The 11531-nt window shown below is 40.8% G+C and overlaps 1 pseudogene; it reads right to left on the bottom strand.

The window, feature by feature from the left end:
• Positions 1-8463: 8463 nt before the first annotated feature.
• LOC138448008 (carbonic anhydrase 12 pseudogene) lies at positions 8464-9024 on the bottom strand (annotated as a pseudogene).
• Between the last annotated feature and the right edge of the window lie 2507 nt (positions 9025-11531).

Below are 11531 nucleotides of genomic sequence, written 5' to 3'. Positions count from 1 at the left end.
AGGTGGGAGAAGGAAGAGGGCCAAGAGAGGCCGGCCAGAGAACAACAGGAAAGGAGGGAGTAGGTGTGCCGATGAGGAGAATCTCAGTCTTACTGGCATTAAGGCAGAGATCGTTGTCAGCACACCACTCCTGGATAGCAGACACACAGTTATAGATGAGAGAAGGAGAGTGGCGGAAGGAAGCCTGAAAATTATCTGAGTGTCATCCGTATAGCACTGAAAGGTGGGGCAAAGAGTGGCTATGCAGTGGGCAAGAAGTACCAGGTATTGGCTGAACAGCTAGGGAGAGAGGATAGACCCTTGGGGAGCACCACAGGTACAGATAGAGATAGAGGAGAGGAGGGAACCAAGTTGGACGTGGGAGGGTTGATCTGAGAGGAAAGGGGTCAGCCAAGCCAGGGCCTGATTGGTGATACCCAGGTTATCATGGAGACAGTTGAGCAGGATGCGATGGTTGACCATGTCAAAGGCAGAAGAGAGATCAAGTAAGATGAGGACACAGGGGGTATTTGAGTGAAGGTTGGAGAGCAGGTCTGATGTTTACAGATTTCTTTTATTTCTGTTTTCTTCTCTTTGTAATGTTTATATGTTAAATGTTATTTTCAAACAAACAACATTAAAATAAAATAACAAAAAAACAACAATGGATTTGCCATTTGTCAACTAAGAGAGCAACGCCACATATTTTCATATGCATAGATATAAAGTGCGTGCCATTAAAGATACACATTGGGAAGTCTATTGCTAATTTGAGGCCATTATAAAGAAAAAGTGATCAATTGCACTTAAAATTAGAACATTCATGATAGATCACACCACAATTATTACTTGTAAAATGTTACCTTGTTAATTTCACTTGTATTAAAATGTATAGAAGCACACACCACCCACAAATGAATTCTGAACTTAGTTTAAGCTCAAAATATCTCTTTTGCACAAAAAAAATATTTTCTTAAAAACAACAATGGCCAGGCCTCATTGCCCATCATTTTGATCTGTGCACAGCAGACAATTCCTGGTCTTCGACAATTCCCAAAAAACAAGCCAAAATTTATTCCAGAATCAGGTTTCTCATGGACTTGTTTTTCATTAAGTTAAAGTGAAGGTCTATTAGTGCTCTAAGTAATGATAATTGGCTGAAACATTAGGTGCATTCAAGAGACAGGTTTCTTCAGAATTAACTAACCTATGTGTATTGAAATCCATTGGGCCCCATGAAGAAAGTACATCTGCTCCATTAACCAGTTTATTAAAATGATCCTTTGTTCAACAAAAAGTATTTCTCAAAATATATGCTTTCTGTTGATAAACTGTCAAGCCACACACAAATGCATTCAGCAAAAATGTACGTCATGTCAGACCATTAGGGCGCTATCCACACACCATCCCTAACCACGGAAGTGAATGGAGTATGACCCTCCCACCTTGGTTGGCACAGGTCCTTAATTTCGTACTCTCAGGTCAACATGAAGCAGCCAATGGTGGGGAGAGGGTTAGGGAGGGGTTGTGGATGGATAGAGGGAAAGAGGAACATCAGAAAGAGGGTTTGGGTTGCATAATGTATGGGCAGGGGAGGTTGGGAATAATCTTACAATGTTTTGTGTGCAATGTTCTAACCTGGTGTGTCTCAAACATACCTTAATTAGTGTCTAAGCAATTCAATACTTGTATGCACTCTGATCTATCTCCTGAATAATTCTTACACCTACACACGTCATTAAATGGGCTCCTTAATTCCCCCTTTCCACCTTTACTGACATGCCAAATGCATTACAGTGAAGAATGAAATGGAACATGATGTAGCATGATGTAACATGATGAACCACACCAACAATGGCATGGACAGAATTTTGTGGCAATGAACACATGACACAATGATGTTCACAAACACACATAGTTCTAATTAACTGGGTTCTCACTGCTGAATTATTTGAGATACTGTGGCACCCTACCATGCTCGCCGATTTTCACATTTGTGACTGAGCAGTCTGTATAGTACTTCCAACACCCTGTTTGCCTCACAGCATGTACTTTTTCCTGTGTATGCACTTACAGCGTTAATATATTTGGGATTTTCTGATACTGAAACCACACTGTTTGCCTCACAGTGTGCTGGGTAATATGATCTTCATGCGAAAGCTGGTATCCACACTAAACACAATGTCGGCATCCGAGTGTGCCCAGAACATAACATTCATGAACATCAGGTTTGGGTACTTATTTTAAGCTCGTAGATTCGTTTGCGGCGTCCCTGAGCGTAGACATGCTGGCAAGGATTCTTCAGTCAGAAAGCTGAAGTCTGTTGTTCTCGTTCTCACCGCCACACTGTCGGGTTTGTTACTCCCCAGCTTCCCCGCCACCAGGTTTGTTCCACTTCCTGCCCATCCCACCAGGTTCGTGAACAAATCTGCACCAAGGCACAGGCAGGTGCTGCTTATCAGGACCTCCAGCAGCACAAGTGCACTGCACATACCGCCAAGCATCATGGGGCTTGTAGTTCCCAGAGAGATTTGCAGGCTTAATGACCTGCATTGCCATGGCTTGTTAGCAAAGCCAAAATGACTATAGCCATACCTGCAGCTGACAGCCCGACAATCCCTTGTTGTTCTGCACAATGTTGACTTTAAATTAGGCATTCAAACTGGACGTACAATATTTGTTCGAATTTCTGAACAATTTGTTCAATTAGAAAACAGAATACAGATTTGGATTAAGCAGAATAACACACATCATGCGCATATACAAATACTATATTAAAATGTATGATATGCATCATTTATATATTTTATTAACTACATCATGCATGAAGTGGCTGGCATATAAATAAAATCTTCAGATTCAGTATAGTCTTATGAATCTACATATGCTAATTTCAACAAAATCACATGTTCAAGAAGAGAAATATTCAAAAAGAACTATTCCAGTTCAATGTTGGTTTCCTCAGTTAATCATTAGTGCAGTGACAGTTCATAGCTGAAACATCATCTTATGGCAAGATAAATATCAATAGGCCAATATAAACAAGGAGAAGCACCTTGGTGGGTGTGGGAAACTCAAAGGAACCTATCACATGCTCGGTTCAATCCAAATATCTGTGTCAAAATGATGTGATGCTTTGTGTGTGGGTTTTGCTTGGTATTCAAGCTCAAGCACCTAGGGAGAAAGAAGAGCCATGGGAACATCAAGATGCAAGAGAGCTTGACCAACAGGAGAGAAGGAGATTTGGCTTCCAACTGGATATAGCTGATGAGGAAGTCTCTTTAATGGGCATTAACCAAAATAGACCTAATGCAAAGGTCTTTCCCATAGCAGGGCCATATAACTTGAGCACTAATTTGAAGCAGGTGCACTGACTCAAGGTAGAACCTAACTGGTGGAGCAGCATGAGGTCATTGGTGTTCCTACCTGTCCTGGGCCTTTGAAAAACAGAAAAGGAGTGAGCAACCAAGCTCCAGATTGTTTAGGCAATTTATGAGAAAACATTTATTCCCAGGCAGTATTTTGGGAGCCCTGGTTTAAAGCTATATCCCTGAAAAAAGGGAAAGTAGTATAAAGTGTGTGTGTTTTTCATTTGTCAACCCTATCTAGCATCATTGTAAAATTAATCTGCAATTTGGGATCTCTTGAACATTTAGACATCTCAAACTGAAATGTGGAATTGTGAGTGCTTTTATTGTTGTCTGCAATAGTCAAAGAAGTAATGGAATACTGTTCCTTAATGAACAAATACAACTAGGGTGTTTTGAGTGTGAACCTAATTCCTTTAAAATAGTGAGATAGTTAGGCTCTACTGTCCCAGCATTACAAAAGCAACAGAAATTATGAGAAACCTAATCCTTTACAAGTATTTGCAACAAATCCAACATCATAAAAGATTTAATCAAATGTTGTCCATGCCAAAGCCAAGAGCTCATATATAGTGTCCAGCATGAACCCATAGATTTTGTCCACCATTTTATTTAAAGTAAAGATAGCATATTTGTCTGTTGCCAAAACTTGTTAATGGCTTTAGAGAAAATGAAGAGAGAACTGCTTCAACTTTTGATGTTATGGTGAGCTGGACTTAAGATAGACATAATTTTATACTGAAGATTGCTTGATTTAACTTTTGTGAAACCATCAATGTCAATTGGTGCATCATCATAAAAAACTATCTGAACCCATTGTTTAGAGTAGTCATTCATATGTATTTTTCTATGTATGAATGTTTGCACGGGAATGCCATGTACCGAGGATATTTGATGTTAAATGAAGTGGTTAGTAAGACAGACGTGGGCAGGCTATTGTGTATTTTTAATGTAGTCCAAAGTTATTTGTAGCATTTTGGGTGACTTCGGCAGTAGCAGTGGAGGTTAGGAGACCACCTGCATTTCCTTGATGTATTACTTTAAATAAAATAAACTATTATACAGCCTTGTATAATTGTATAATTGTATAATTAATATTGTATAATTCTTGTATAATTCTTGTTCCAGATTGTGTGGTGGGATTGGTGCAGTGGTGGTTATTGGAGGGGGGATATTTCTCTGTAATAATGAACCAACCACAACAGTAAATATACATGCCAAAGATTGATCTCATTACAAGATGGGGGCTTCTTTGGGATGCAGATGTTATGCAGATGTTACTGTGTACTGTGTAACTGATGTTAGCACATGAATGCATTGTGTAATACAGATTGCGCCCATGTTCAAAAACATATGTGAAGTTACATTGATGTGTTAAACTAAATGGTACCTGTAGAAGAATCTCAGTGGATACAGAATGTTTTCAGAAAAGGGTACTGGTGAATTGAGAAATGTGTTGTATTTCAATTGGGTAATAATAGCTATGTATGTAAATATGTCCCATGTAAAGCGCTTTAGATTAAAGCGCAACATAAAAAACGAATTATTATTATTTTTGAAGAGTTGGTGTTGACCGATCTCACAAGTCTGGAAAATGTTCTTGGTATCCCAATGTATCCCGGGCCAATAGAATTTGCTAGCAATGTGGGCCTGAGTTTTAGCTTGGCCTAGATGTCTTCCTGTAAGATGGGAGTGTGCGAACTCAAGCACTACCTGTCTGTGAAATCAGGGAATCACTAGTTGTACCATTGGTAATCTCTCTGGAGTAACATCCCCTCTAAATAGGAGTCCTTTTTGTAAGAAGAAAAATGGATCACCTCCCTTCCGTCCCTTAGATTCAAGTATAAGTTGGAGAAGAGCTTCAGCCAACAAGGGATTGTTTTGCTGAGCAAAATCCAGATCTGGGAGCATGTCAGAATTATCATCACCTGTTAGAGATGGTTGGGAAGAAGTATGTTGTTTATAAGCATATCCCTCTCAGTGGCATCTTTCTCAGCCTCTTCCTTGGGAATAGGTAATCTTACCCTCTGAAGTATTCCTTGGACTATTTATTTGATCGCCTACCTGTATTTGAAAGGTTTCCTCTTTGTGGCTGTGCATTGCAGTCAAATCCAACTTCTGACACCATATATGAGACAAGTGTGGTATCAAGAGAGACACACGGGATCATTATGGGTTTGGCTGTAATCCGCTGGTTTTAGTGGTGGGTTGCTGCCGAATTTGTAACACTGTTTCCACCACTTGAAATCCCAGTGCTACCAGGACATTACAACTCTCGTCAGCTCGGGATATCAGGCCGCGGAAAGTGTAAATCCCCATTCCCATTGAGTCCCATATGACTCCATGCAATGGGGACACGGAAGCACTGGCACACACACTCAATTGTTATAGTTTCAAAACCTTTATTTACTATAATGCTAGGGTTTCTGTAATACTTAACTGGCCCTAACTTGTTGTATGGTTCCTTCAATTGATGTTTCTAAGGGCCGTCAATGTTTGAAAGTCCAAAACCAAAATGAGTCGGTGTCTAAACGGTATTCTCCCCCAATCCCTCATGATCTTCCACTTAGGTGATCCTCTGTCGCTTGTTCACCCCCAGGGTCGAGATCCAAAAGTGACAGGCCTTCCCTGGGCACCTGAGTGGAAGATCCCTGGGGATTAGGCGGGAGAATACCATCAGGTTTTTCACACTACACTGTAAAACCCAAACACTCTAAGTAAATAGGAAACACTGATTTTCAGTAACTGGAAGAAATTCTATATTATCCAACATCACAGAAAGGATTTGGGGCCCACAATCCAGAAGAACAATGGAGAATAGAGAAAAGCGAAAGGAGTAGTGCCCTTGTAATGAACCAAGAAGTTTTTTATACATTCACTACGACAGGGAGAGTATATACGTAAACAGGGAGGGGGGCTGAAGAAGTGTCTTTGACTCTGATGAGGAACTGAAGTGGGAAGTGATAGAAAAAGAAACCCACAAAAACATTTTGTGAAAGAACCGATTAAAATTAACCATACCAATGCCATAAAAATCTTTATAACCTCTTATCATAAACATACAGAATATTCAGTTTGGGAACATTTAGAATTGTATGAACAGATGATGGCATCATTTGCATTGAAAAACACCAACCAATATAGAATACTTGACATGATCTCTTTCCTTAGAGTTTTTGAGGTTCCTTGCTGGAAAGAAAGACCCAAATCACTATAAAAGCAACTTTTAATGTTTTTTTAATGAAATAAAAAGTATACTTTTATTACTTTTCTTTTTACATAGAAATGAAAAGAAAAAACACCTTTGAAAATGTCATTGGCAATCCTTCAGCATTTGTGCACATTATGACATATGCATCAATTATTATGGATGAGGGAAAGAAAGCTTCATTTCAATACAGGAAATGGTGTGTGAATGAAGTACAGTCAACAGTTCAAACAAATAAAAACATCGGAAGTGTGGCATAGCAAATGAGCTTTTAGATATCCCATTGGATCAAAGGAGTGATTTTCTAAGCATTTCTGACAATACTCATGCACTGGAGATCCAAACAGGTACAATAATGTACAACGACGAAATGTTCAATTATGTATTGATGTGAGGCAGTTATATAATTTAGATTTTTCTCATTCATCATGGTCAGTTTAAAATCAAGCTTTTGCAGTGTGAAAGCAAAAAACGGTTAAACAAATGCAATTGTGGTTCCGTTCTCAGTGTCCTGCCTGCCCAGAGCAGCGTGATCAAAATCCTTCTTCATTGAAATAAATTCAAAATATGCATAACTTCAATGCAAATACTGTTGGGCCTGACCTTGGCAGAATTATTTTTAGAAGGTGTTTGAAAGGCAATTATTTTAGAAAAAGTGTTTTAGGTAATTGCCATAATTTTCATTCGCCAAATATTAATGTAAGTAAAACACACACAGACGCACGCACGCACGCACGCACACACACACACACACACACACTTTACTTAAGAGAATGCAACAGCATACTGACATCTATTCAATGTGTATACGTGTAAGCTAGAAGACGGTTGTATCAATTTACAATTTTATAAAAAATGCGGTAAAAAAAAATAGGAAAGTTATCTCGAGCACACCAAGGCACAGCATTCTCGTCCACTGGCAAGAGTGCCTTTAAAAACAAGCATTGCGCCTATGATGATCGAAAACGATTTTGCTGTTGGGTATTTCCAGATCTCTAGAAGCTAATCAGGAGTCCATCTTTGCCAAATAAGGGGTCCCCTTAACACACCCTAGAAATATTGACTTTGGAGAAGAAAGCGCGGCAGCACAAGCGAGCATTTATTTTGCACCACCCAACTGCAGTGGTCCACAAAGTAACTTCCCATTAATAATGTGTTGCCATAATGTGTGGACATCAAGGACATAAATGGAGCATCACATAGTACCATTTAAGGCAATTACTAAATTGGAAACTGGAGCACGATAGTTGCATTTTTAAGAGAAGGAATGAGAGAACATTATTTAACACATGGCATAAATTAACTAAATCGGTTGTGAATCAGCATGGGCGGCACTGATTGTCGTGATGGACCTTGAAGGCGGTGCAAACACAATCATAGAATCTTCACTAGTCTGAGAAATCTCAGAAACCCAGAGCTGCTACTGGAAGATAATGTAGAAAAATAAAATGGAATACAACAAACCATATGTTTTTAGAATTCCCTCTATTCACTGTGACTTTAAAACAAATGCTAGATGGGGATCTAGTTGTGCAGTTGTCAGTCTGTTGGAAAGGGTTAACCATTGAAGGACCATCATTATGTGGCAAGAATAAGCAATGTTCACTAGGATACTGGTGTCGCCATTTGATTGGATTAATGCCTACAACGAACTCTTCACAGTTTCATGCCTCAGGCAGGACTTTGGGAAACATTAAATAGTTAAAGTTCAACAGTTTAAAGCTCTTTCTCCCTTTGTCCCTATATCAGTCCTTTAATTAATATTTTGATATTATGCACTTTGCCCATAACGTTGGTACAGTCAGCACACAAATCCTGGTCGATTTCCACAGTTATACTTTTGAGACGTTCTACTCTTTCTCCACTGCTGGCTTGTATATCACCGATTTGTTCTCTTTGTCTTCTTTGTTAGTGCACTTGTTCCTTGGAATCAAGCAACAGGTACCCACACAATTGCAATAACACAATCGCAATAATGACAGGTACCCCAAGAACACTGGCCAGGACAACGGAGATGACAACTCCTTGACGAAAGGAAACCGAGACTCGCCCTTCGTCAAACTCTTGTGGTGTTCTGTAGTTATCAGCCATCTCGAAAGGAAAAGGGTCATTTTCCTGCGTACAATACAGGTCAGTTTCTAGTGCAACAAGCTGCATGTGTGCAAGCTGGACAGGATTTCTGAACACAGTCCAGAGAACACTGGGATAACAGGGTGGGGTAGTCAGCGACCCTTCATATCAATAGTACTCATCCAGTCTCTCTGGAAGAAGTTCCTGCACATTAAAACCTGAAATGGGAACTATTTGATCTTTGTGCCTCACGCTGCTTAACTGACAGAAGAGTTTTTCAAAAGATGGATGGAATGAACCCAACTCAATAAAAACTGCAAGAACAGCAAGACCATCTGCTTTATCAATGGCAGTTGCTATATCAGGATATTTATCAGAGTTACAATACACAATATGCATCAGAGGAACTTCCTTTGAAAGAATGCTGCTGTTTGTCTTGATGCAGCAACTCTCAAATGGCTAACATATGAAATCCTTTGGCCCTAAACACTGACAGTTACAGTTTATACAGCTCCACAGCTAAGATCATTAGATCCGATCTCATTTTGACATAAACAGATGTAGACTCAGTTGAGTCAGCCTTTAAAATATTTTTCAACACATCGAAAACCTGCAAGAAGCAAGTAAAGCAGCATATTACCTAATGTGTGCTGTGGATCAATCTGATAGGGAGTTTGCTCAAGATCTCAAGAGTGTCCAAATCTCTTGACGTGTCCATACAACATATGTTGTTCGTCTGCAATTTTGATGACTCAAGATTGTTGAAGTGGATTATCATTCAGGCTACAAGGTTCTATGAGGAACAGTAATCAACAACTCTGAAAAACGAAGAAAAGAACCCTAAGCAGAAGCCTTCGTCAGTCACAATTGTGGTAGATCAGGTGAAGATGCTATGCGCAATGGCAGCAGGTTCAGCAAAGTACTCACATAAGGGAAATAATCCAGAAGCAGGGTGCATTCCAATCTCCTGTTTATCCAGGTACAGGCAAAATGTCAGAGGGCTTAACAGGCCCTCAGACAGTGATATGATGTTGTATAAAATGTCATTTATAATGCGCCTGTAGACAGGTTTTTCAAGGCGCTACAAGACAATGGAGTGAAGACAGAAGGAGGACAAAACGAACGATATTACTAGGGCTTGTGTCATTCAGATTGTGCAAGTACGACAATGCAAAGTGTATGGGAAAATGAAGGGGGACGTGCCAAGGAGAGGGAAGGGGGAAGTGCAAGTACAGGGGAAGGGCAATAAGGGCAGCATTGCTCTGAGTAATTGCGACCAGGGCAGAATGGCTCTGTGTAAGTGCAAGGAGGCAGGGGACTGTAGGGTTACAGTTACAGCGCTAAGCAGTGGTAAAAGTGAGCGGGAGCGGTCGGGAGTGGTGCTCCTATACTTTTTTAAATTACATTGTACAGCTCCTATACTTTTATTTTAAAAAGAAACCGTTCCGGAATGCTTTTGTTTTGTTTTAAAATAAAAGTGTAGGAAGAAGTTGAAACCTTCACTTTCAGTGCACTGCGCTTAAACAGCAGGTGCAAGTGTTTGTGGGGTGTATTGTGTGTGGGAGGGGTTGTGGCAATGGGGTTTGTGGGGAGCAGGGGCAGGCCAGCAGGGAACATAGTTCCACTACTTCTTTTTGTACACTTCGACCACTGCCTTTAAGTGTGCAGTAGGCCCGTTGGGAGTGCAGGGGAGACTGTTCATGGAGGAGCCTGGTACGCAGTGAGACGCTGCGGGTAGACAAGCAAACAGTTGGTACAGCAGGCTGGTGGTCAGCAGTGGAGAGAGAGAAAGCAGAGGAGAAAGGGAAGGTCTTGAGCTACTTCCAGAACTTCAGGTGGTCCAGCTCAAGAATGACAGGGCTAGGGTGACGTTCCAGAGGGAGGCACCTGCAGAGGAGAGAGATCTACCCCCCTCTCTTTGCCTGGAGAAGCGTCTCCCCTTCAGAGAGTTTGAAGTAGTTGAGCAAAGGGCTCAAGAAGGAAGATATTTTTGAAGAGAGATTCAGATGTAGTGTTGGCCCCGTCCCCAGAAAGCCTTATGGAGGATGAGGAGGGTCTTGAACTTGATCCTTGCAGTCACCAAGAGCCAGTGGAGAGATTTCAGTGCTGGAGAGATACAGTCCCAGGGTTTGAGGCCACGGACAAGTCTTGCAGTCCTGTACTGGATTAGTTGCAGAGGATGGAGAGTAGAGGAAGGTGTATTACTTCCTCCACAAGTCAGTCTTCACCAACTGTCCATCCCTGAATCCTCCCTTAAGACAGGGAACATTCCACCTTCTATGTTCCACTGTCACTAGGAGGCCCGCAGTGTGGTGAGGGAACAGAGGCTGGGGAACACATCACCAAATTGAAGTTTACTCCTCCATCTCACTTAGAGACGGGGTATACCAAAGATCTACTCCTGTGCTTTTAAAAATTCGAAAACACGCAGGGAAGCCTCTCTGTTAAAAGCCAATCAAATAGTTATCCACATGGAATGCAAAATACAATGAAACCAGACTTGCATTAATCCCCGGGTTTTGTTCATAGGCCTTTCCTAGGCTACAGGTATGCTCCCATCACCAGACCCCAGGATCAGGTTTTCAGGGGAATCCAGACCAAAGTGTCTCTTGGGATAAAAAGCAATTACCTCCTCCTAGAACAAAATAACAAGACAACTTTCTACCTAATCCTAGGTTCCAAGATAGATCCTTGTATCATGGGTGATTTGAGGCCGTGCAATACATACAACAAAAACTATCAGAATTCCTAGAATTACTTCTCTAAAAAATATAATTCTGTTCCAAGGGAGGAACAGAGATATGAGCAAACCCAACCCAGCAGTCAAGAGGGTATCAAAAAGATTACTTATCTGGAGCAACAAAGACCATTGGCCAAGTTATGAGATCCCAAAAGGCGAAACCTAT

This window comes from Ambystoma mexicanum, chromosome 3q (assembly GCF_040938575.1).
Source record: "Ambystoma mexicanum isolate Mex_15411 chromosome 3q, UKY_AmexF1_1, whole genome shotgun sequence".
Taxonomy (NCBI): domain Eukaryota; kingdom Metazoa; phylum Chordata; class Amphibia; order Caudata; family Ambystomatidae; genus Ambystoma; species Ambystoma mexicanum.
Note: the sequence above shows the minus strand (reverse complement) of the source record. Positions and strands in the feature narration are given on the sequence as shown.